This window comes from Elaeis guineensis, chromosome 5, assembly GCF_000442705.2.
Source record: "Elaeis guineensis isolate ETL-2024a chromosome 5, EG11, whole genome shotgun sequence".
Classification (NCBI taxonomy): Eukaryota; Viridiplantae; Streptophyta; class Magnoliopsida; order Arecales; family Arecaceae; genus Elaeis; species Elaeis guineensis.
Window position 1 is genome coordinate 24,870,499 of NC_025997.2, and position 24,598 is coordinate 24,895,096.

General features: G+C 39.6%; 1 protein-coding gene and 1 pseudogene across 1 annotated transcript in view; one reads left to right on the forward strand and one right to left on the reverse strand.

The window, feature by feature from the left end:
* The window catches only part of LOC105045190 (uncharacterized), a 94,549-nt gene that overhangs the window by 40,909 nt on the left and 29,042 nt on the right, over positions 1-24,598 (reverse strand). The window lies entirely within an intron of this gene.
* LOC105045211 (peter Pan-like protein) lies at positions 19,124-24,584 on the forward strand (annotated as a pseudogene).

Here is a 24,598-nt window from a genome sequence, read left to right on the forward strand (position 1 = left end):
GTTAACTCCTATGTGTGGTTCTTCTCTATTGCTTTCATCTCTTCTGCCATAGCATCTCTCCACCTTTTGTCTTCTACTGCTTCTTGAAACTCTAGAGGTTCACAGTTAGTTAATAAGCAAACAAAATGCAGTTCATCTATTATGTCATAGAGTTCTTGTAGATTTCTTATCTTCCAGGTTCTTTCTTCTGAAGAAAAGTTTGAGGATATAGATGATGATGGCGAAGGTGATGGTGAAGAGAGTGATGAAGATAAGGGTGTTGACGAAGTCGAAGAAGTTGGTGTAGCCTCCTAGACTTCTATTTTTGCTTGTGCTTCTTCGATTTCTCCAACTTTATGCCAGCTCCATATACCTTCTTCATCAAACTCTACATCTCTGCTAATAATAATTTTGAAATTGTTAGGATCATAAAGCTTATAGGGTTTTGATTTAGAGGAGCACCCGATAAAGATCATCTTTATGCTTTTGTCATCTAGCTTGGACTTCCATTGCTTCGGGACATGCACGTACGCAATGCATCCGAAGGTCTTTATGTGCAAAATATTGGGCTTCCGCCCAGTCCATGCCTTTTGTGGAGTCTCCATCTCCAAACTTGCAGTAGGGCAGTGATTTAGAATATAGACGATGCAACCCACCACCTTGGCCTAGAATTTCTTTGGTAGGTTCTTCATCATCAGCATGCTTCGCACCATGTTGATGATGGTGCGATTTTTTCTCTCCACCACTCCGTTTTGCTTAGGTGAATATAGAGCGATCAACTGAAGCCGGATCCCATTCTCTTTGTAAAAATCTTCAAATTTTTTTGATGTGAACTCACTGCCTCGATCAAATCGAACAGCTTTAATAAAGTAGCGGCTCTCATTCTCCACCATTGCTTTAAACTTCTTGAATTTATCAAATACTTCGAACTTTTTCTTCAAAAATATAGCCAAGTCTTTTGAGAAAAATCATCGATAAAAAAAGAAGTACCGATACTTATCGAAGGATGTAGGGACTATGGGTTTGCAAACATTCGTATGAATAAGTTGCAGCGGGCTTTTGGCTCTGTAGGTTGCTTCATGAGAGAAACTCTTTCTTGGTTGCTTTCCAAAAACACGCCCCTCACAAAGTTGATTCGGATGATTGATTGATGGCAAGCCATATACCATCTTCTTGGTTGATAGGGTGTTAAGGTCGCCAAAATTAACATACCCCAATCTTAGATGCCAAATCCATGAAGGATCTTTCACACACGCCTTTAAGCATCTTGCTACATCATTTTTGATGTCAAGAATAGATATCTGGTTCTTTGACATCTCAACTTGAGTAATCAAGTCATTGAAATTATTTCTTATAAAGAGCTTTTTATCTTTCATATGAATGTCATAATTTCTCTCAAGCAATTGCTCCAAACTTAAGATATTAGTCTTCATATCTGGTACATAATATACTTCAAAAATAAATTGATGGCTATCATCTTTTAGGTGGATTAGGATTTTACCTTTGCCTTTTATCCAAATTTTTGAAGAATCGCCAAAATGAACGTAGCCTCCCACCGATTCATCTAGCTCTACAAATATATCTTTATATCCATAGATATGGTTGCTAACTCCGCTATCCAAATACCAGCTCTCATTTTTTCATCCTTCACCTTCTTTAAAAGCTAGCAACAACTAATCTTTTTTTTTTTTCAATATAGTTAGCATTTTCTTCTACTTGGTTATCTTTATTGTAATAACATTCATAAGCAAAATGACCAAGCTTCTTATAAATGTAACAATGAACCTTTGATTTGTTCCTCTGAGCTTCTCTTTCAGGAGGACTATTTTGACTGAAGTGGACATCATCTCTATCTTCCACATCCTCTTCTACTGCATCCTCATCCACGTCCAAAGCCTCTACCATGATGTCGACCACGACCTTATCCTCGATCAGTTTCAGCACTTTTGAATCATTCCTTCAATGTGAGTCTGCTTTAAAGTGCTTGGTCGATCGGCTCATTTTTTTTCTTATTGATTCATTGCTCATATGATTGCAACAACCCCATCAGTTCATCTACAGTCATGGCTTTGAGATCTTTTGATTTTTTGATAGTTGTGGCAATATTGTCAAATCTGTCATATAAAGAATGTAATATTTTTTCAATCATACGAACATCATCTAGGTTCTTCTTGCCATTTTTTCGAAGCTGGTTCACAATGGTCTGAACCCATGTGAAGTAATCTGCAATGCTCTCAAACTCGGTCATCTACAATGCTTCGAACTCGCATTGGAGTGTCTGGAGACAAACTTTTTTCACCTTTTCAATGCCTTTGTAAGCATTATGGAGAATATCCCACATCTATTTGGAGGTGGCAGTTGCTAACACCTTCTTGAAATTTGCTTCATCTAGGCCTTGATAAATATAAAATGGAGCCTTCTTGTTTTTCCTCCTTGAGTTGTTTAGGATCTCCTGTTGGTTTGCTTGGAGTGTCGATTCATCTTGAGGCTTTTCATAGCCTCTCTTGATTACCTCCCATATATCTTGGTATCTAAACAAAGCCTTCATCTAAATGCTCCAGTTTTCATAATTCTTCTTCGTCAGGCGATGGACTTGGATCTGCAAACTACTAGCCATCTCTCCAAAAAAAGAAATAACAAAGCTTTGATACCAAATTGATAAAAGAAAAAATCCGAAGGAAGGGAAAAGGAAAAAAAAGGAATGAGGCTTGGAAGGAATGAAACGAGACTTTTATTTTTCTCAGTAGATTGATTACATTCCTTACGATATATCATATATATAATCTTAAAATTTAATTTAAAATAACAGGATAACAACCAACTCTATTAAAATAACAACCAATAAAGATAACATCTTCATCTCTATCTATCCATAACTATCCAACTTAAATTTTTAATTAAAAAATTAAATTTCAAATTAAGTTTATCTTATCAATAGTTTACCCCATCTTGTTAGAGAAAACAAGAAATTAATGCCAAGTTGGTAAAGACATGAAGACTTGTTGTAATATACAATTCCATTTCAGATATTCAAAAAACTAGATCTCACTTTAATTTGCAAGTGGAAAACATGAACCAACCCTTAAACTAATATCTTGTTTGGCAAAGCACAAAGAAGACATTCATATAGAAATTTCATTTTCTTTGCATTATTATTTCATATCTTCAATCCATAATTTTTGCTTTAATATGTTGCCCTTACAAAGCATTTTAAATAATTAATCCAAGCATAGCACCACTTGCCATTTTTGCAAAGCCCTTCATTGCTACATGAAGAGACCAAATGTTTTTTTTCTTTTTAATCCTATTAATCTCAGTATCCATGGATGAATAATGCAGTAGAATAAGTGATTGATACTACAACAAGAAAAGAAGCATCTGATTTTAAATGGAAATTGTATGTCACTCATAATTTTTGTTAATTAACATTATGTAAGTATGATGTATTCTTTTTTGATCATGCAATTGTAATCTATATATATTCATTTTACCAAAACTAACAACTGGATGTGCAATATGCATATTTCAGGAAAAAGATAAGGGAGAGAAAATTGAAAGGTCCAATCAGTTTAGAAAATGAACCAAAGTATGGGAGTGCTATGAAAGGAGTTTAATTTGATTGAGAAAACAGAAGAGACAATGCATGTGATAGTTCACATGGTGACAAAGTTAGTAAATGATTAAAATAATTTTTATATTTGGGAGATTAAAAAAAAAAGAAGGGGGGATTAGGAGGGGGTAGAAAGTGATTGCTCCACTGAAATTGAACTAAAGAGTCTAATTTGTATGGGAGTTGTATAAGAGAAGTTTGATTTGATTGAGAAAAGAAAAGAGAGAGTGCATGTGGTAGCTAATGCCAATGAGAAAGTTAATGAGGTGATAAATGTAATTTTAAGATTAATAGAAGGGTTATTGTTGATTAAAAAAAGATTGAGAGCATAATATTTTTCTAATTTCATAATAATTTATTATTAATTATATTTAAATACTTTTCTAGCAATCAAAGCCTGCCATATTTCAACGAGAGAAATTCTTTATCTTCGGTGAAGGAAAAGCATAGCGCTTTATCTAATTGGACCACATAGCATAATTAATAATGGAGCATGCATTTAATGCAGCTTAACTTTATTTTTTTTTAGTTTTTTTCTAATCTGAATATTTTTTTTCTTTTTACTCTATTTTGCTCATGCTTGGTTCAGATGTCATCGATAATAATAAAACATCATAACAATCAACAAAAAATTATATTAAATAATAAAGCATTATAATAATGGTATGATATTCTATAAATAATTATCAAAAAGTAATATTACTAACATAGAATATCATATTAAGTATAGGATTCCATAAGTATTATCCAGGATGTCATAGAATTCATAGAAAGTCATATATTATATCAAAAAGTAATAATAGTCTTCTTTCTTTATTTTATGACATCTTAAATAATATATATGACTTTCTATGTTTTTATTTGATTTTCTATGTCACTAATATTACTTCCTGATAATTATTCATAAGATGCAATAGAATGTTATGAGATGTCATACTATTATTATAATGTCTTGTTATTTTCTATGCTCTTCTATTAATTGTTATGATGTTCTGAATAATTATCAAAAAGTAATATAAAAATACTAAAAATTATATATATTATTCAAGCTATTATTAAATAAAAAATTATTATTATTTTTTAATGTCTGATATGATTTCTTATGAAACCTCTGATATTTCGAATAATGTTATGACATTCTATGCATAATATTATTTTCTAATAATTATTTATAAGATGTAATAGAATATCATGCCATTATTATGATATTTTATTATTTTCTATGACATCCTATTGATGTTATAATGTTCTGTTATTATATAACATTCTAGCTGAGCATGAACAAAATAGAGTAAAAAAAGAAAAAGGATATTTTGGTTAAAAAACTTTTGAGAAAATAAATTGAACTACATTAAATATCTATCCTTTTATTAATTAGACTATGCTGTCTAATCAGATGATCCAACCAGCTCTTCAAAGCCCCACAACCACAACCAGCCCAATATCATAGCTGATTGGACAGACTTCAGGGCTCTATGAGTTGAGAAATTCTTTGTATGTTGCCTACAGTGTAGAAAATCCAATGTGGAGTGCACCGCCTCGTCCGATTGGACCATGTAGCCATCACTTTTCAATACGTATTTAATATCCATTTAATACCCACGGTTCTACTTTTTTATTTAAAATTTTAGATAACAAAAATATTCTTTTTCTTCTAAAAAAATTATGACATCTTATATCGATATTATGGCATCCTACGCTGAAATTATAACTTTCTCTACAGGAGATATCATAATTTTTTCATAGGATATCATAAAGAGGGAAGGACATTTTCATCATTAAAAAAATTATAAAAAATATCTTTCCTTCTTTATGATATTCTGTGAAAAAATTATAACATCTTATGCAGAAAATCATAATTTCAACGTAAGATGACATAATATCGGTACAGAAAGTCATACTTTTTTTGAAAAGAAAGAAATATCATTCAAAATTTTAAATGAAAAAGTAGAACTATGGGCATTAAATGTATGTTAGAAAGCAATAGCCACGTGACTTAATAGGGTGAAGCGTTGCACCCCACATCTGATTTTCTACAACACGAGTGGTGTACAAAGAATTTTCCTTTATGAATTCGAGCCAGCAGGCTTCCAAACCTTCCATCTCCCTTGTAAAACCAATGTTTAGAAGCGATCAGACTGAACGGTTCAATCTATTCGAGTGTGGACCAAATGTCTCCTGTCTGAGCTTTTAGAAGTTTAGAATTAGCAAAAATGAAAAAATTGCTAGAAATCGATTGAACTGATAAATCCAATCTGAGTTTTTTTAAATCGATTGATTAGATTTAGGGCTTACAGGCTTACAGCTTACATTAACGGCACTGAAGTCCCGATCCAAGAAATTGGCCAATGGAAGGAAGGGAGAAGAGGCAGCCGGTGACGGAGGCAGAGGTGACTAATAGGGTTTTGATGCCGCCTATTTGGCTTTCGATCTGATTTTTACAACATTGCATAAAAACCTAGAATTTTCGGCCCTCACCCCTCCCAACCAAATCCCAGAACTCCTCGATGCTGTAGTCGAAGATCAAAAGAGAGAAGTGTTGCGGCCTTTCCCTGGTTTCGATAATCAGCCTGGAGCCGACTAGCTGCTGCGCTTGAATACTGGTCGGTGGAATGCTGGGAGTTGGTATGCCGTCACCAGAGAAGGTGCACATAGTTAAAGCCAAAGATGAGAGTGAGAGATTTTCGATGAATGGCGGTGCTGGTCACTACTCGACACTGGAGAAGATGGACCTACAAAGAAAGTTTCGTCGGAGGTAGCTCCAGCGAAGACCCTCCAATGCTCAAGTCAGTAAGGTGGCTTGACAGAAAAGAGAGACAGTCTCTGGGTTGCAAGTAGTGTGCATACCTAGAGGGATGCCTGCTTACCTCTATTTATGGAGGGAGCAAAATAGATGGTGAGAGGATAGATGATCATGTTAATCATGTCCCATCGTATGAAGCCGCATGGTGCCGCATAAGCATCTTTAAATGATTACGGTGAGCATGCCTTCTATTCAACGCACACAAGGCAGCAGACACTACTGTGCATGGGGTATAATAAATGATCCTATAGACATATTTAATGAATTCGTAGCATCCCATCACGGTGTGCAGCTAGCCATCCAGAGTATGGTGTCTGATTGATGTGATCTTGGTGTGGCCTGTCAGAATGGCATGATAGCCATGTTTGATGCTCAGCTAGTCGGTAGAAGCATGTACAGTCAGAGTCGACAAAATGAGACCCTCAGGGGGAGATACCATACTGTAAACTGGTATAGTCATCTGTATATCGAGTAAGAAGTTAGTTATAAGCCGAGCACTATCGACTATTGACGACCGTAGGTGGCATGTTAAGCCTACTCGGCCTGGTGCTAATTAGAAGTAGGCTGCTCTTACTCGATCGAGTGTCCATTGTAGTAGTTGGTGTAGATTAAAGCGGGCAGGACTTGTTAATCCAAGTTAGATTGAGTTGCAATAGCTTAGTTGACGTAGATCTTCTAGTCTGCTCGAGTCCAAGAAGGCCTGGTAGGCTAAATGATGAGGATCTACCCCAACACTTGCCACCCAACTCTCGAGTCTGATTGTGCAGTTAATCGAGCGAAGGGAATTCATCTTCATGTAGGTCCGAGTTGCTTTCACTGACTGTCACTCGATTGTCTTGTCGCTTCATCGGACGGACCGTCATCTTATCTTTTCATATAATGTACAGCGGTACCATCCCATCATAGGTCGTGCAGTAATTAATACTATGGTGCTTGAAGCAATTTTTTATATTGATTGCAGAAGATCAGCTAGCGGGTTAATAGTGAGCATGCATACTAGAGTCATCCACATGTCAGCCATCCATTGATCCGATTTATCATCACGCAGATTCAGCTTACCCAATGAGATCTGAGTAGTGGTGCATCGAATGGGCACCGAGATCGTTGGCTGAGATTGCTACCACATGTCAAAATCTCTGAGTAAGGCATGGTACTCAATGTCGATCCTGATCGTTGAAAGGATGTATAAATAGGGGCTATCTTCTTAGTTCTTGCTTTCGGTTTCAAAGTCCCCACCCCATCTTAAATCCTTCGTGCCCCCCTCCCTTTCTATAAAGAGCTTAGGTCTCGCCACAGGCGAGCCATCTCTTCCGACACCGGCCTTCCATCGCCGTCGATATTTGCCACCGTCGTCTTCATCATCAGTCCTTTCCTTTTGAGATTTTCTTCTCGATCTTCTCCTCTTTTTGAGCTTTCATTTGAGTCTTCCTCTTTCTACTCATGGATTCTATTGGTAGAGAGTCCAGAGATGAGAACCTGATTGGAGACCGTAGTTCTCAAACTCTAACCGCCCCGTGGAAGATCAAGGAAGTTCCTCAGGGTGAACCCGAAGTGGCATCTTCTCAGCAAGGTCATTCAAATCCAAATGAATCGGATGAACAGCCAGCTACTGAGAACCTCTTTGGACCTCTCATTGAGAGGTCTGAGTTGTCGGAGGCCACTATCGACCGACTAAAGGATTACTATCATATCCCTAGTCATTATCGGTTGATGGTGCCTGACGAAGAAGGCCGGGTTGTTCGTCCTCCTGGCAGCTTTATTACCGTCTATGAGGAGTTTCTTAGATTCGAGCTTCGATTTCCCATGCATCCCTTCTTCGCTAATATTCTTGACCTGTATGAGATCATCTCTGCACAGCTTGCCCCCAACTCCTTTAGAATCTTAGCTTGTTTTATCATCCTTTATCATCTTCTTCGAATTGAGCCCTGAGTTTTTTTGTCTCGAACTATTTTTGTGTTGAAGAAATATTCCCAAAAATAGGGATGGTGGTTCTTCTGTCCTTGGCCCCATCAACAATTGTTTAAGAAGCTTCCTTCTTCCATCCATGGATGGAAAGGTAAATTTTTCTAAATTGCCACCGACTATCCATGGAGCTTCGACTGGACCTGAACGACTCCTAATCTCTCTCCGAATAGAAATGAAATAGTCTTGAAGAAAGATTGAGAGATGTATGAGAAGCTTTTCGAAGTCCAGATTCCTCCGCATCAGGAGCTGCTCAAGGAGCAGTTCCTTTACAATGTCGGGATAAGCCCGACAAGCCATCTCGATAGTTCTCTTTCTCGCAAACTTTTTGTAAATTTTATTTTGTATGTACACTAATCTTTCTTTGTCGTATTCATGCAGGCATGAGGTTTTCGACAGAATCCCTCAAGCAAGTGGTTCGGAAGAAAAAGACGAAGGCAATATCCGGACCCAATGGTCCCTCTCAATCACTGAAGAAGTCGAGAGAAGAGTCTCCTCCTCGAGTGCTGAGGAGCATGCAACCACCATCGCTGCCCCGACCACCGTAGAAGTGTTCCTCACCACCGCCTATCACTGAAGTTGTTACGATCGTGGCTTCTCCCTTGATCGACGAGGTTGTGGTAGTCATCGAGCCATCGGCAAGGCCGACCGAAGTGGTACAAGCCCTTCTGGTCCAAGTCGGATCGGGAGGAAGCCGAACACCTAGTCAAAAAGCTACCGACAAGGAGAAGAGCCCTGTAAAGGAGGTTGCCCCCACCTACACGGCCAACTATAGTCCGGATACCTCTTTCAGAGAGGTCAGAATTGGGATCGGAATGCACTTCAAGGCAACCAATCAGACTCTCCGAAACTACCAACTCGTCAAGGAATTGACGAGGATGGACATGCTGCCCACTGATTAGGAAGTCAAGAAGGCACATCCAATCGGAAAGATTCAATCGAGCACCTATACATTGTTGATCAGAGTATGTCTTCAACCTTCTCTTATTCGGTTTAACTCCTGAATAGTTATTGGCTGAGTAGATGACTTAGCCATTTTTTCTGTTTTATAGATGATCCACGATGTTACCATTCTGGCTGAGGGGTTGACTGGATTTGCCCGGCTCAGTGCCAAACTGGAGGACCCGGCCCAGACTTCTCGAGCTAGGGCTGAGGTCACCGAAGAGCTCCTCCGCAATGCTGATGAGCAAGAAAGAAAGAGCCGAGAGAAGATTACTCTGTTGGAGGCCGAGTTAGCGAATTCAATGATCTGGTAGGAGAAAGAGAAAGAGGAGTTCGACAAGTTGAAGGCCGACGACCAAAAAGAGAAGGAGTCAGTTGAGAGCACCCTCATCGGAGAGAGAGGGAAGAGGCAAAAAGCCAAGAAACCAGCAGAGATGGCTAAGAATGCTGTCAAGGAGGCTGAAAGGGCTGCCGAGGAGGCCGAGAAGGCTACCACTGAGTTGAAAGAGAAATTGGCAGCGGCAGAGACTCGGATCTAGGAAGCTACTTCTCAGGCTCTAGATGAGTTCTTAAGTTCAAAGGAGTATGAGAAGGAGCTTGTCGATGCCGGCATAGATGCGTACCTGCTCGAGTTTGAGGATTGCAAGAAGCAAATCCACCATCTCGCACTCAAGCTAGATCTGAGCTCGATACAAGCCGATAGGGATGACTTGGGCGATGAGGGAGTAGAGGCCAAAGAAGATCGTCCCTGGCCTTCTCCTTAGATTCCTCTTTATACTCCTTTGCTTTTCAGTCTTTTGCCTTATAATTTTTTTTTATCTTGCTCTCTTGTACTGAACTCTTTTTAATGAAATAATCTTCTCTTTCAATTTCTAAGTCATCCGATTTGATCCGTATGCGCGCTTTTCTCCTTTGCTTATTTTCTTATCTTTCTGCGAGATTGACTATGTAGTCGGCAAGGAAGGAAAGTAGTTGGTAGGAACAACAAATCAAGTAGGTCGTAACTGAACCAATAGACTTGAGAAAATTTTTTAAGTCATGTAGTCGATTTTTGTAGGTGAACTTGGTTGGATTGAAGTCATAGTCATAGATCATTCACCATAGATTGTTCTGTCAAGTAGAAACTTAGAGGAAATTTCTTATTTTTATTTTGGATCAGTGGATCCTTGGCCAATCGATGTTGAACCGACCTACCATGATTTGTTTTCACCAAATGTTATGGCAGACCACAGCTTCTGTACTTACGGGCCTTCGATCGTTGCGAGTACATTGGCGGTTGTTGGATCTCACAGCTTCGATGTTCGGTTATCAGTCGAACACCACATTTATTTTGCCAGATGTTATGGCTCCGTGGCTTATGGACCTTGTCGGGCTCGTAAGCACCCAGATAGATACACCATTGGATGCTGGACCTCATGGCTCCGTTAATCAGGTATTAGCCAAATAACGTAGTGATTTTGCCTAGGTCTCGTGCTCAACTTTGCTCTGCAGCCCTTGAGCCTTAGCAGGCGCACTCATGGTTGATGGATCCATCCATGTAAGAATGGGCCCACTCTTAGCTTCGTCAATCAGGTATCAACCGACTAATGCTTCGTCAGGTACTAGCCGATGAGGAAGTGGTTGCACTGTAGATTTTTGAGTACTTGAACAACTAGGCACAGAATTGTAGGAAAGAAGACCTTTTTTATTGATGAAGGTATTCTTATTGATAGTACACTCAGATTCTCGGCATTTCAGGTATGAAGAATTTTTGTGCTATCTAAACTTTCGATCTTGTAGGCCCCCGGGCGTAGAACTGCTGAGATCTTGTAAGGACCTTCCCAATTCGGAGACAGCTTTCCTCACTTGGTCGGTTTAGAGATTTTGGCTCTTCTAAAGACTAAGTCTCCTATTCGAAAGACTTTGAGTTTAACTTGAGAGTTGTCGTACCAAACCACCCTCTATTGGCAGGATGCCATCCTTAATTGAGCTTGTCTCCAAATTTTCTCGAGCAGATCTAGGTCGCTTCGTCTCTTATCCGAATTAGTTGATTCATCATAATGTTCCATCCGAGTCGAAGGTAAGTCGATTTCAACTGAGATTATGACTTCTATCCCGAATATCAACTTGAATGGAGTCTCTTCGATCGGGATCCGAGGCATTGATCGGTAAGACCATAGGACATTGTAGAGTTTGTCGGTCCAGCTTTCTTTGGCTTGATCGATTCTCGTTTTTAGGCCTTACAAAATCATCATGTTGGTCATCTCAGCTTCCTTATTGGATTGCGGATGCTCGATTGAAGTGAGCTTGTGGATGATATGGTACTTTGCACAAAACTCTTCGAACTTAATATTGTTGAGTTGTTGGTCATTATCAGTGATGATTACTCGGAGCAGACCAAATCGTAGGGGTGGCAAAAATCGATCTGATCTACATTCAACCACTTTAAACAGGTCTGGTTTGCATTAAATGGGTTCAGATCATGAATGGGTTGACCTATTTAACTTGTTTAATAATCGGATCAGATTCAAGTTTCAGACAGCTGATATATTTAACCCATTTAATAAATGAGTTGGGTCAGGTCGGGTTAGGTTATAACCCATTCAACCCATGATAGCTAGATCCTTTAAGGACTTTAGGCTTAAGGGGTTCCAAGTTCCGACTTCTGGGTTTGGTCATTTGGTGGTTCCACTATTCGCCACTTCGGTCTCATTCTATTTTCTCATTCCATCTCATTGTTGACTCTCGATGCTCTAGGGTTTTCTCCTTCGGTCATCCATAACTCTACTCCTTCAGTGGCTGCCGATGGATGCTTCCACCTCCTCCATTGCTTCCACCCTCCCTCGATTTTCTTCCTTTTTTGGTTTCCTCCTTCAATCCTTGAGAGGAGGTGCTTCATCGGCACTCAACCGTAGGCACTCGATGGATCTACCGTCTACGCCATTTTCTCTCTCTTTTTCTGTTTCAGTGGCTGGTGCCTTCTTTCCTAATGGCCGTCACCGAGGGAGCTTATGCGGGTGTCGCTTGGTGCCTTGATGACTCGAGATCTAAGATTTTTCTCTCTTTTTCTCTTTCGATGTTCTGTGCCTTTTTTTCCAACAGCCGTCGTCGAGGGAGCTTATGCAATTATACCACTTGACACTTTGATCGCTCGAGATCTAGGATTTTTCTTTTTTTTCTTCTTTCGTGGTCAGTACCTTCTTACCCAACAGCCATCATCGAGGGGGCTTATGCGATTGTGCTGCTTGGTGCCTTGACTGCTCGAGATCTAGGATTTTTCATCCTTTTCCTCTTTTGATGGCTGGTGCCCTTTCTTCCCCAATGATCATCACTGAGGAGGGTTGGCTGCTTGAGATCTTGAATTTTTTTTCCCTTTCCGTGCTTCCTTAATCCTTTCAAAGTATATTTTTTTCCCTCCCATTAGTTTTGTATTCTATTTTGTATTCTTTTGAGTTTTGATTTTTATTTTTTATGCTGAATGTCAAAATGTGTAGAGGTTTGTTTTAAGATTTGTGTAAGGAGGCTATGATGATTTTGAAATATATTTTTTTGCTAATTCAACTATTTCTAACAGCAATAATCTTAAACGGCTTTCTTCTACAGACAACCGATTGTTGTTGTTTTGATTTAGTTATAGATGAAATCCTAAATCTAAGCCTCCTCTTTCTCTTCCCTTCTTTGATGTTCTAACTGTTAAATAGGTTGGATCTGGTCGGTTAAATAGATTGTTCATCTAATAAACAGGTTAAATGATAAATAGGTTAAACAGATTGGATCGAATTGGTTAAATAAGTTAACCATTTAATAAACAGATTAAATGGATCAGATCGAATGATCTGTTTATTAAATGGGTCAGGTTCAGATTTGAAAATCTGATATGTTTAATAAATAGGTTAGATTTAGATTTGTTATATTTTGATCCGACCCGTATCTGATCCGATCCATTTATGATCTGATCTAATCCGATTGCCATCCCTATCGAATCGATAGATGATAGATTTTCATAAGAAGTCGATGGTCTTCCACTTAGTTATTTACGTCAGTTGTTCGACTTCGATCTACTTGGTGAAGTAGTCGATGGCTACTATGAGGAATCTTCTTTGTCCACTAGTAAGTAGAAATGGATCGAGTATATCAACTCTCCATTGATCGAATAGCTATGGTGCCAAAATGATTGTCAGATGACTGGATAGGAGTTTTTAGATATTGATGAATCTTTGACATTGGTCATATTTTTGTATCAAATTGTACGTGCCCTTCTGCATGACCGGCCAATAATATTTTTGTCAGAGAATCTTGTAAGATAGCGATTTTCTCCTCAAGTGATTGTTATAAATACCCTCATGCATCTTTTGAAGAGTATAGTTGGCCTCGGAGAGTCGAAGACACTTGAGCAAGGGTAAGGACACTGACCTTCTGTAAAGCTGGTCATCGATGATCACATATCGAGTCACCAATCTCTTTAGTCGGTGAGCCTCAGTAGGATCAGTCGGCATGATTTTGTCTCTCAAGTAGTCGACGAATGGATCGATCCAACTTGATTCATGTCCGACTTGAACTTGATGAATTTTCTCTTTTAAGTTGATGCTCGGGCTCTTGAGATGCTCGATAAAGATCTTTTCTAGTTCGCTGTAACCAGAGATAGCAAGATGAGATAAGAAATTGACTCAGATATTTTCAAAGTGAGAGATGTGGAAGATCTCGAAATAGTCAAAATATGATTGTAGAAACTTGAGCTTTTGCAGATATCAAGAAAAAATGAGATCTCGGACTACATATTCTCTTCGAGATTGTCCGACGATGAGTTGATAGTCGGTGAACACCCGTAAGCATTTTATAATGAGATCTCTGGTGATCTTTAGTCCGACTATCAAAGCTTCGTACTCTGCTTGGTTATTTGAAACTTTGAAATCGAACTATAGTGTATACTCGATCACCATCCCATCGATGTTGGTCAGAATCAGGCCTGCACTGCATCCTTGAATGTTTGAAGCTCCATCCACATGTAGAATCTATGTGGATTCTTGAGCATCTTTTGGGGAATGATCTTTGACTTGGCCGTTGTCAGTTGAAGTACATTCAATGATGAAATCGATGAAGATTTGGACCTTCATCGAAGATTATGAAACAAAAGAAAGATCGAACTTGGTGAGTTTGACCGCCCACTTAGCCATTCTCCTCAAAATATCTGATCGTTGAAGTAGAGTCCTCAGGGAGAGATCGGTCAAGATTTTTACTGAATGAGTCTAGAAGTAAGGTCGTAATCGCTTGATAGTTGTTATGATCGCGAAGATGACCTTTTTGATGCGAGAGTACCTTGTTTCAGCATCATGCAACACCTGACTGATGTAGTAAATGGGCTTTCACATTTTGCCTTCTTCTCGGACTAGCATCAAGCTGATGGCTTCAGAAGTTGTTGCCACTTATATGAGTAATTCATCATCGATGTTGGGCTTTGTCAGGAGTGGAAGAGAGCTAAAGTACTGCTTCAAGTCGTCGAAGGTTTGTTGACACTCCTTCATCCAAGTAAAGTCTTTCCTCTGCCTGAGAGTTTTGAAGAAGGGAAGGCACCGTTCTATGGATCTGGAGATGAACTGGCTCAAGGATGCGACACGCCCCTCTAATTTTCGGATGTTCCATCGAGAAGTTGGAGGCTTTATGTTAAGAACCATCTTGATCTTCTCAGGGTTGGCTTCGATGCCTCACTTTGTCAACATGAAGCTAAGAAACTTCTCTGACATGACGTCGAAAGTGCACTTAGTTAGGTTTAGTTTCATTTGATCCTTTCTTAGGGTATCGAAAGCTTCCACCAAGTCATCGATATAAAGGATAGCTTCAGTACTTTTCACAAGTACATCGTCGATGTAAACCTCCATGTTGTATCCGATCTGATCTTTGAAGACTTTATTGACTGACATTTGATATGTAGCTCCAACATTTTTGAGATCGAAGGGCATAATTTTATAGCAGTAGAGATCCTTGTCGATGATAAATGCTGTCTTCTCCTCATCCTCGGACGTCATTTAGATCTGGTTGAAGCTAGAGAAAGCATCTATAAAGCTGAGCAGCTGATGGTCGAATGTTGCATCGACTAGCTGATCGATCTAAAGAAATGAAAAGCTATCTTTGGGACATACGTTGATCAGGTTGGTATAGTTGATGCAAGTCCACCATTTATCATTTGCTTTCTTGACCATCACAATGTTCACGAGCCAATCTAGATAGGTTGCTTTACGAATGAAGTCAGCTGCTAGTTGTTGTCAACCTCCTTATCGATAGCCTTCTGTCGCTCGGGAGCGAAGCTTCTTTTCTTTTATCTCATTGGCTTGTGGTCGGGATCGACGTTTAATCGGTGGACAATAACTTCTGATGAGATGCCCAATATGTCAGAGGTAGATCAGATGAAGACATTAGCATTCTTCCTTAGAAAGTCGATGAGTTTCTCCCGTAGTTCGTTGCTCAGTGAGGATTCGACTTGAATGGTCCTAGTTGGTCACCACTATTGAGGGGCACAAAGATGAGTTGTTCTATAGGTTCTCTATGGCTTTCTTCTTCTCTTTGATCCAGTCCGTCGTCAATGAGGAGAGTTTCGACTGGCCTTGTCCTTCAAGAATGGTTAAGTAGCATTGTTGGGCTAGCCATTGATCTCCTGGCATCTTACCAGTTCCTTTCCTTGTCGGAAAGTGCACGAGCAAATGGTATGTTGAGATGATTGCTTGGAGCATGTTTAGTCCGGACCGCCCCAAGATGATATTATAGGCAGACGGGACCCAGGCTATAAGAAAGTTGAGGCACATCATCGACTATCGAGGTGGCTGTCCGACTGTAATAGGGAGCTCTATCTCACCTTCCACCTTAATCGAGTTACCTGTGAACCTGACTAAAGGAACATTGACTAATTTGATAAAGTTACAAGGGAGTCGCATTCGAGAAAGACAGTCGTAGAAAATCACGTCAGTGAAATTTTTATTATCAACAAGACATCATTTTATATCATAGTTGGCTATCGTCATTGATACAACTACAGCATCATTGTGGAGAGTTTAGACTCCTCGCAGATCTACTTCAGTAAAGATGATATGGTTGTTGGCCTGTTGGTGCTTTGCGGTGCTTTCGAAGTTGTCTGCCCTTTGGAGTCATGGTCCCATCAAGATCATGTTGATCTCACCCATCGTAGGTTGAGTGTGATTCTCCTCCTCGGGGTGGGATCATATCGGTGGATCGGAAGATAGCTCCGTAGGTCACTCTCGTATGTACTTTTCAAGATAACCCCACCTTATCAGGTCTTCAATCTCATTTTTCAACTAGCGACACTCCTCGATGTCGTGACCATGGTCACGATGGAATCGATAGTAGCACTTTTGATCTGGAGATGTAGGCTTTGACTTTATTGGTGGGGGTCATCGAAGGAAGTTCTCCCCCTCTATTTCCATAAGAATTAACGCACGAAGAATAACCAAAGGAGTGTAAGAGTTGTACTTGCTGACGGAGTTCTTGGGCTTTGGGTTTAATTGGAGAGCTAGAACCTCCTTCTCAATGTAGATCTAACTAGGTTCCATGGAGATTCCTTCCTTCCTCATCTTCTTCTTTTGGCCCTTGCTCTCGAACTGACGTCGATCAGTCGTAGCCTCCTTAGTATGGATGTATTTCTACGTGCACTCGAGGAGTTCGGCATAGGACTGAGGAAGCATCTTGTTCAGAGAGTTGGTAAATTTGAAGTTTTGCAGTCCCCGCTTTATGGCTGCGATGGCCGTCGATTCATCGAGATCCTTGACCTCCAGGATGATGGTGTTGAAACGTACCATGAAGTCGCATAGAGATTCCCCATCCTCCTGTTTGATGGAGAAAAAACTATTGGTGGACCACAGCACTCTCCGGTTGGTGCCAAAGTATGCGACGAGCAGCTGCTCGAACTGCTCAAAAGAGTTAATATTTTTGGATTGAAGTCTGGAGTACTACGCTCACACGATTTTTCGGAGTGTAATCGAAAAGACAATGCAGAGGAGGATGTCGAATGCCCCCTGTAAAAGCATAAGAACTTTGTAGCTCTTGAGATGGTCAAGTGGATCGATGGAGCCGTCATATGGCTCAATTTGTAGCATCTTGAACCGAATAGGATAGGTTCGTCGAGGATCCATCGAGAGAAAGGTGGACTCGTACTAATTCCGAATTCATTGATAAGGTCTCGATGGTTTGTCCGGAGCTATTCTAGGCGGTGATCAAACTCCTTCAATTTTTGATCGTACTCATCCAACCATCATTGCGACACATCAGGATATCGTGAGCAGCTTGGGGTAGAGCCTTCCTCAGAAGAAGATGATTTTGATGGAGATCACATCCTCTTCCCTTTGTGCAAAGCTTGTCGAGGGGAATGAGGTCAACGATCGTCGGAGTTAGCATGCGAAGCACTTCAAGATTCTGGATGTAGTGATCGTCAGACGGGTTGAGAGCTCGCCCGACGAGAGTGCTGTATAAAGTAGCGGGTTGGAGGTCACAGTCGGTGATTGCAGCTGAAAGGTATGTCACGCGATGCAATCTCCTCCGACCACTATGGCTACTATTGTTGCTGGAGACCGTGAATGACCTCCGTTAGATTTCTAACCTGCTGCATGAGGGCAGCGAACCCAGAATCTGTTGTCACCAGTGGTCATGAGGCGCTCGGCTCTCGAGAGTCACCGGAGGCGCATCACGCAGAGATGGTCATCGAGCGAAGCCTACAGAAGCATTTTGCGCTTTTGTCTTGGCCATGGAGGTCCTTAAGAGAGAATTTTTCTCTACTGCTCTCTTATCTGGCACGCCAAACTGTTGCGGCCTTTCCTTAGTTTCAGTAGTCGGCCTTTCCTAACTAGTCGCTGTGCCTAAATACGGGCCGACAAAATGCTGGGAGATGATATGCCGTCACCAGAGAAGGTGCACACAGTCAAGGCCAAAAGCGAGAGCGAGGGGTTTTCGGTGAACGACGGTGCTGGTCTCCGCTCGACGTCGGAAAAGATGGATCTACAAAAGAAGTCCCACCGGAGGTAGCTCCAGCGAAGACCCTTCGACGCTCATGTCAATGAGGTGGCTTGAGAGGAAAGAGCGACAGAGTCTCTGAGTTGCAAGTAGTATGCGTACCCGAAGGGGTCTCCGCTTATCTATTTATAGAGGAAGCAAAATGGATGGTAAGAGGACAGATGATCATATCAGTCATATTCCGTTATACGGTGCTGCATGGGCATCTTTAAATAATTACGACAAATATACCTTCTATTCGACGTGCACAAGGTGGCAGACGCTATCTTGCGTGGGGTGTAATAAATGACTTTGTGGGTGCATTTAATGAATTTGTAGCATTTCATCATGGTGTGCAGCTAGCCATCCAGAGTATAGTGTCTGATTGATGCGATCTTAGTATGGTCTGTCAGAATGGTGTGGCGGCCATATTTGATGCTCAGCTAGTCAGCAGAGGCACGTACAGTCGGAGTTGGCAAAATGAGACCCTCGGGGGATGACACTCCACTGTAAATTGGTATATTCATCCGTACATCGAGTAAGAAGTTGGTTACAAGCCGAGTGCTATCGATTGTTGGCAGCCGTGGGTGGCATGTTAAATCTAATCGACCTGATGCCGATTAGGAGTAGGCTGTCCTTATTCGGTTGAATGTTCATGATAGTAATTGGTGTAGATCAAAATAGATGGAATTCGCTAATTCAAATTAGATTGAGTTACAGTAGCGTAGCCGGTACAGTCTTGTAGTCAACAGTCTTAAAAAAAAAAAAAGTTTGATAGTTGGCTAAACGATAAGGATCTACCCAACAAGAGGCATTGAAATTTTCTATCGAACTTGGTTCGCTCCAAGAGTGTAAGCCTTTCATCAATCTCTCCTCTTTCCCTTTATCTTCTCATGCGGATTTTTTCCCTTCTTATAATTCCCATCACAGAGGAAGAATAAGAAGATGGTCGCTAAGCCACCAGTTGTCAAGAAGCAACCCAACGTGGATCAGGTCACCGGCGACACGATCCCCAAGAGCTTCGTCTTCTGTAGGGACAAGCTTCCGGGCTCTCTTAAACAACTCGAACTCGATCTCCGAAAGCTCATGCTCCCCTACACCGCCCTCAAATTGAGAGTACCTTCCTCTCTCTTCTATCTCATCTGTTTCCCTTATAAAAAATTTGCCGACTTTGTCTAATTAATTTGCTCGGTTTGCCGGGGCAGGAGAACAAACGGAATAACCTCCAGGACTTCTTGAACGTTGCCGGGCCGATGAGCGTCACTCATTTTCTAGTACTATCGAATCCGAAGAGCGTTCCCCATCTGCGCGTCGCGAGGACGCCTCAAGGCCGACGCTTACCTTTCAAATTCATGAGTGTGCGCTGGCAGCCGATGTCGCTTGGTCGCAGGCTCGTCCAGGCTGCCCCCAAGAACTCTTCAAACACCCTCTCCTGGTAATTTCTGTCAAATGGTACCACTGCTCGGCAACCTTTTTTTTTTTTTTTTTTTTGATGAAACTAGTAATTTATGGGTCTATAGCTTATTGGATATGTGTAGATATCTGCCAATTTGTGCCTTTGGTATTGATATATGATTGTATGCGCGATAGATTGTACTCTCTGGATTTGGGGTGGGGGTCAACATTTGAAGCTGACGACTATTATGTTTCAGAATGTATTTCCAGCTATTGATATAAATCCTGTGAGTGTCAGAGGAGTATTCTTCACCAATGTTTTTATGTTTTGTATTGTTTTAATGCTAATGCTTTTAGAATCAATTACTTAAAGGTATTTGGATATATATGTATTGTTGTTTTGTGCATTGCAGGTCGACCTTTCCGCATGTCAGAGGATTGTGTTGTTAAATTACAGCAGTGAGACAAAGCTCATTGATTTTCGGCATTATTCCATTAGGTTACAACCAGTTGGTGTCACTCGTAGGATAAGAAAGTTCGTGCAGAGCCATCAAGTACCAGACTTGAGGGGTCTTCAAGATGTCAGCGACTTGGTAACCAAGTAAGAGTTGACATATCATTTTCAGTTTCCTGTTGAATTCTAAGAACATCGATATTTTGAACAAGGCAGGACAGAACATAAATATTTAGTAACTTGTTGATTAGCCAAATCTCCTTAAGTGCTCTACTTATGCAACATTGGAGAATGCAAGCTCCTCAAGCCAGAATACCCTTTCAGTGTTTTGGATGATGCTCAATTGATGTAATTTGAGCTATAGTTGTTTGTAACTGTATTGACATTGTAACGCTGTAAGTAGGCTTGCCACATTCATGCATGTAAACAACTTGACTCCCTTGTATGCTAAGCAATCATCAAAAATGTTAAAAAAGAAAAGAGTTCGGTAAAAGAAAGAAAATATCTTTAGTTGTAAAGATTAAAGTTTGTTATTGACATGGTTCTGATATGTATGGAAGATTTTGAAGAGAGCTTTAGATCTTTTTTTTTTTTTGGTTCTACTTAAAAGAACTTCAAGGGAATGCTGATATCTTTTTCTTCCAAATATATTAAACGTTGCAAATTCTATCGTCCCCAAAATGTTACTCGTTCTTGTCTCTATTATTTAAGGATATCCTACTTAATATCTGTGCTGATCCAATCAATTTTTTGTTTGTTTTCCATCTTTGAAGAGCTGGTTATGGATTGGAAAGTGAAGCAGATGAAGAAACAGCGACAGTAAGTCTAGCAAGCAATCTTGGCAGGGTAAATCGCACAGCTACTAAAAGTGCTGTCAAACTCCAGGAGATTGGACCTAGGATGACACTTCGTTTAGTTAAAATTGAAGAAGGGTTATGTTCAGGAGGTGTCATATTTACTGAGTTCGGTAAGTTAGTCAAATATAACTTTTAATTGATATCAGAAACTATAAAAGATAATGCATTGTATTTATTATTTGTTTAATTGATATCAGAACCTCTAAAAGATAATGCATTTTATTTATTATTTATCCAGCATTATGAAATTATAATGTGTTTCTGTTACCAAAAAGCATTTTTGGTCAACAACAATCCATACATTCCTACTATAGTGTTAGATGCTTTTTGTTTGTTATATGCTTATACCTATCTTTTGTACTTATTTTGGGAGATGGCTTGGTGAACTCTTTCCTAGGATTTTTACTGGAACATGCTTGGGTATAAGTCTTCTGTACTTGGTTGTGCCTAAGTGCTCATGTTAATGATATGTGTGCCAGTCCTAATATAGCAGCTGGTATGGTGCTGCTCATGATGACCATGTTATCATCGTTGGTCTTAGATGTAATTGAGAGGGAGGGTTTTTTTCTGAACAATCCTCATTTACTAATTTGTTCTCTATGCGTGCGGCACTGAAGTAAGGACAAGTACTCAAATGCCTTAAGCAATTAGAAAACAATTTTGACCAAAGGGTCCACTTTGTCTTGATACAACATATTCATCAAGTTGTTTGGACCATTCCAACACCCAAATTATTTAAGCATTCCTTTTTCTCTGTGCCAGTTTTTTAAAAGGCAGCTCTGATATGCAAGCGGTCAAGGGACTGCATAATGCATATGTGATTACTATCTTTGAACTATTTAAAATAAATAGAATATATTAAGTACAATAAAAACAATAATGATGATAACATTTTTCTTTCTGGATAGATAATGACAAAACCAGTAATAACAACTAAACACTAGCGCTTATTAGTGCTTTTTATTTAGCATTATTAATACCTGTTTGGCCATCCATTTGAAATCCATATCAAACCTAACCATCAGCTTGAACCCATTTCACCTACATGGGCTCATGTAAGACTAGGCTATATATGTAGCTCCAGTATGTTAAGTAAACTCATATATGCAGTTGTATAATACTAAGCATGCCACATATAAGGCCGGGCAATGCTAAGTGAACCACCTTTGTGGTCCATATGCGGTACAATCACATATAGTTCTATATATATAACATGCAGTAATGTCAAGGGACTGCATATGTATATGCGGGTGCATATGTGATGATATGCACCATATTTTAAAACATTGCTATCTGCTGAACAATTCTCAGCACTCTTGGCTTCCCTATATGCATTTTTACAATGAAAAATCAAAGGGATTTCTATCGAGTACGATAAGAAATGGTTGGTCTGATTGATTTTGACAATAAGGTCCTTGCTGCCTTGTAGCATTATAACTTTATCCAGGTTTTGCAATGAAGCCTTTTAGTCTGGAAATTCTATATTTGGCTTTCATCATTTTATTCTGATTCCAAGCTGATTTTCATCTAAATAGGGAGTCTTTAGCATCTATCACGTTGTGATGGTTGTCACCAGTGAGAAAAACAGTACTTTCTGAAAGCTGGTCTAATGCTTCATTACGGCTGATCTTGAAGAATGAATTCCACTTAATTTGTATAATGTTTTGGGGGCAGATTAGAAAATTTTTGTCTGTTAAAAAAAAGGTTTATCTGCTGCTTCCATGGTCCTTGTTTTGGAGTCTCTTGGGTTAGTTTCTCGTATTTAATCTTCAAGTCATCCTTTTGTTTCCCTCATGGTCGCCATCCCACCTCATTATCACAGCCCTCAACAAATTAGATGTTTTGCCTCGCAAAAAGGTTTGCACACATGGTGATTTCTTTCTGTATGTTGCAGATTGGGTAGCAGGTGACAGTACAAGGACCAAAAACTTGTGCTGACATCTCTATTATGCTTCCAAGAGTTCATCTTCATAGAGATAATTTGATCTTATGAAAATACCATGACCTGGTGTTTTTGTCAGAACTCTTTTTAGGACTACAACAAGCTGGAGGCTGTACCCCTGGATGTTAGGGAATGGCGTATCCTTGTCATAATATTAGTTGTGTCCTTAAAGAACCAGTGGAGGTCAAAATTGCAGATGACAAGGCTATTAATAAGGTCTTTGATTTTAATGCTAGTTAGGCCATGAAGCTTTTGTAAGGGCATAGTAGGCTATCTACAGAAAGCTCATAAAACTAGGAATAACTCTTGCAAGAATATGCTTACACCATCATCAATGCTCCAGCAGAACATTCCATTAGCATGGGGATGGTGCCAAACCAGCTTTGCACATGCAAGAGGTTGCAAGTGGGAGGCTCCTTTTATAGAAGTCTGTTAGCTAAGTATATTTTCTGGACCACATAAACCCATTTTTCATGATAACATACTATCAAACTTAACCACGAAAATTCGCTGGTCGCAGGTTTCTGATGTCTGAACCTCCCCAGCCTCTAGGAGCACTTTCTCAGTCCACAAGGTAATTTTTTTTCCTCATGGTCTTGCCACTGGAGGAAATTTGTCTTTTTTCTGCAACTGATATAAAAATTTTTATAGGAATTGAAGGACGTGAAATATCTGGGAATAGCATTTACTGCACCTAGAATGAGGTTATATGACCAACTAAGGAGAAATGTTTCTTTATGCAACGACATCAATGCAGCAAAAAAAGGGAGGATTTGGCAGGTGCAGTTTAGACAAGTTTATTCCTACATAGGTAATGCTTAAGCATGGAAAGTTTCACTTGTCTACCTTTTGGGATCTTTGAAAAGAGAAAAAGTGTTATTCATGTTAATGGCTTTTCTGTGTCTGATCAATCTCGACAACTAAAAACACTGTTGATATTAAAATAATTATGATTTAGTCATAATTTTCAAGGGTTACCACTATACCAACATGATACCGGGATGGGTAGCAAAACCGGTATTGTGAACCACTGAACCTTGATGCAGAATCTACAAGCAAATTTGATCCAAGTTTGATGAGATGCTTTCCTACATCAACGTAAGCTATATAAATTGGGCTTGTGGTCTGCTCCAGAGCTGCCATCATCTATCGTATCATGATCAGTATAGGCTTATTGCCCACCTCATATCATTTTTCACATGGATAACAGAGGATGAGATGCCTTTGAGTCGATGATGATTTTATTGCATAAAGCAGATTATTTTGCATGTCTTCAAGGGTACTATTTATGGAGCATGTAAATAGATTTGTTATTTTTCAAATAATAAGGTCTGGTTACATGCTTTGCATTGTGATGTTTTCTTCTGCTTCCAAAGTAAATTCATTAGCTCGTTGTCAAAGCATAGATATACTTTTCAGCTTTAATTCTGTTACCTGATTCATCACTTTAGCATTATTATTTGCTGACATTTAACAAATTCTTTCTCTGTTTTTTTTTTTTTTTTTTAACTCTTTTCTTTATAGGGAAAGAAGCTACTAAAGCAAATCAAAAAGTGGAGGGTGAAGAAGCACAAGAAGAAGAATAGTTTCTGAATGGTCCTTCTTTGCAAAGAAAAGCTGCAAAGGATACCTCAGTATCCAAAACATAATTTAATTGCATGATGAGCCAGCTAAGCATCCATTT